The sequence below is a fragment of the Chrysochloris asiatica genome, unplaced genomic scaffold, assembly GCF_000296735.1.
Source record: "Chrysochloris asiatica unplaced genomic scaffold, ChrAsi1.0 scaffold00045, whole genome shotgun sequence".
Lineage (NCBI taxonomy): Eukaryota > Metazoa > Chordata > Mammalia > Afrosoricida > Chrysochloridae > Chrysochloris > Chrysochloris asiatica.
Genome location: NW_006408563.1, coordinates 18448268 through 18451141, shown reverse-complemented (window position 1 = coordinate 18451141; position 2874 = coordinate 18448268).

Here is a 2874-nt window from a genome sequence, read left to right as displayed (position 1 = left end):
ATATTACATATATATATAAAGTATTATACAAGAAGGCTTCATAAAGTTCATGGAATAGAAAGGAAATAGAAGCTAATGTAATATTTACAAGATCTTGTTGAAGTTCCCTTGTATAAAATATTATATACATGCACTAAGATAAGCCAAAAACTATTGCTACAAAGTAATAGAAACCTTCATTAAACAAAATTATCAAAATGTGAAGCTATTGCTTCTGGTCATATCTTCCAAGAAAATAAGTACCGAAACATCTGAAATCAGTTTTTCCATCTCTCTAACACTTTCCTTTGTTGATAGAAATTATGCTGGCGATCACATGATAAAATTTTGTAAGACCAATGATTTATTCATCACAAATATTGTTTTTGAGCAACATTAAAGATGACTGTACATTAACCTCAGCAGATGGCATACAGAGAAATCAAAGTGACTACATCCATGAGAGGAAATGTTAGGAAAACTCCATATCATCAGCCAAAACAAGGCCAAGGGAAAACTGTGGAACAGATCATCAGTTGCTCACATGCAAGTTCAATCTGAAACTGAAGAAAATTAAAACAAGTCCATGAGACCCAAAATTGTACATTGAATATATCTCACCTGAATTTAGAGATCATCTCAAGAACAGATATGATGCATTAGAATCTAATGACCGGAGATCAGAAGAATTGTGGGATGACATGAAGAACACCATAGAAGCAGAAAGCAGAAAGGTCATTAAGAAGACAACAAAGAAGAAAAAGACTAAAATGGATGTCAGAATAGACTCTGAATCTTGCTTTCCAGAGTAGAGATATTCAAGCAAAGGGAAGAAATGAGGAGGTAAAAGAGCTAAACAGATTATTTCAAAGGGCAACTTTAGAATTAATGTATTATGGTGAGATATGCAAATACCTGGAGTTAGAAAATCAAAAGAGAAGAACACAGTCCGCATTTCTCAACCTGACAGAACAGAGGCAAGAATTCAAGCACTGATTTGCAATATTTAAGAATTCTAGGGACAAAATATTGAAGATACAGAAAACAAAGAAAGAAAATGGAAGGACTGCACAGAGTCACTGTGACAAAAAAGAATGGATGATGTTCAACCATTTCAAGAGATAGCATATGCTCAGGATCCAATGGTACAGACAGAACAAGTCCAAGGTGCATTGAAGGCATTGGCAAAGAACATGGCACCAGAAATTGATGGAATACAAATTGAAATCTTTCAAAACACTGATGCAGCAGTGGAGGCACTCACTCATCTATGCCAAGAAATTTGGAAGACAATTATCAGGCCAAATGACTGGAGGAGCCCATATTTGTTCCCATTCCAAAGAGAAGTGACCCAATGTAATATGGAAATCATTGAACAATATCTTTAATATCACATGCAAATAAAATTTTACTAAAGGTAATTTTTAAATGGCTGCAACAGTACATTGGCAAGGAACTCCCAGGGGTTCAACCTGGATTCAGATGAGGACATAGAACAAGGCATATCATAGGTATTGTCAGATGGGTTTTGGCTTAAAGCAGAGAATATCAGAAAGGTGCTTGTTGTTGTTAAGTGCCATTGAGTCAGTTCAGACTCATAGTGACCATATATAGGGTTTCCAAAGAGTCACTGGTGGATTTGAACCGTTGATCTTGAGGTCCAGTACTTATCCTACAGTGCCACATCAGGGCTACAGAAAAATGTTCATCTGTGCTAGATTGACTATGCAAGGTTTCTGACTGTGTGGATCATGACAAGCTATGGACAATTTGGAGAATGATTATCCCTGAACACCAAATTGAGATCATGAGGAACTTGTACAACGACTAAGAGGCAGTCATTCCAACAGAACAAGGGAACGCTTAATGGTTTAAAATCATGAAAGTTGTGTGTCAGGGTTGTATTTTTTCACTATACTTATTCAATCTTTATGTTGAGCAAATCATCAAAAATCTGTGGTATCTGAAGAATATGGCATTAGGATTCGAGGAAAGACTCATTAACAACCTGTGATATGACAATGATACAACCTTGTTTACTGAAAGTGAAGAGGACTTAAATTTTAAAGACCACAGCATTTTGAATGGGTTACACCTAAGTGTAAAAAAAAAAAGAAAGAAAAAAAAAAAAAAAAGCCTCACATCTCACCACTGGACCAATAAATAGTGTCATGATAAATGGAGAAAAAATTAAAGTTGTGAAAGACTTCATTTTGTTTGGATTCATTAACAGCATTAATAGAAAAAGCAGTCAATAAATCAAATGAGAGATTACACTAAGCAAATCTGATACACAAGACCTCTATAAAGTGTTCAAGAGCAAAGATGTGAGTTTCAGTAGAAAGGTGCACCTGACCAAGTTATGCTATTTTTGAAGTCTCATATGCATGTGAGAGTTGAACATTTGATGAGTTAATGTGTTAATTTTGGTTCTTTCTTCTTTTTGGATGTGTGCATTTATTGCAATAAATTGTCCTCTCAGCAATGCTTTTACAGTGTCCCAAAGATTTTGGTATGTAGTGTTTTCATTCTCATTTGTTTCTAGGAACTTTGTGAGTTCATGTTTAATTTCTTCTACTACCCAGTTGTTTTTCAGCAGGTGTTATTCAGTTTCCATGTATTTGACTTTATTGCCTTGGTCTTCCTATTGTTGACTTCGAATTTGATAGCTTTGTGGTCTGAGAAGATGCTTTGTAGTATTTTGATATTTGTAAATCTATGGAGGTTTGTTTTGTGGCCTAACACATGGTCCATTCTGGAGAAAGTTCCATTTGCAGAGGAAAAGAATGTGTATTGTGCTGTTGTTGGGTTGAATGCGCTGTACATATCTATGAAATCCAGTTGACTGACTGTGTTGTTTATTTCCTCTGTGTTTTTGTCAAGTTTCTTTCTGGT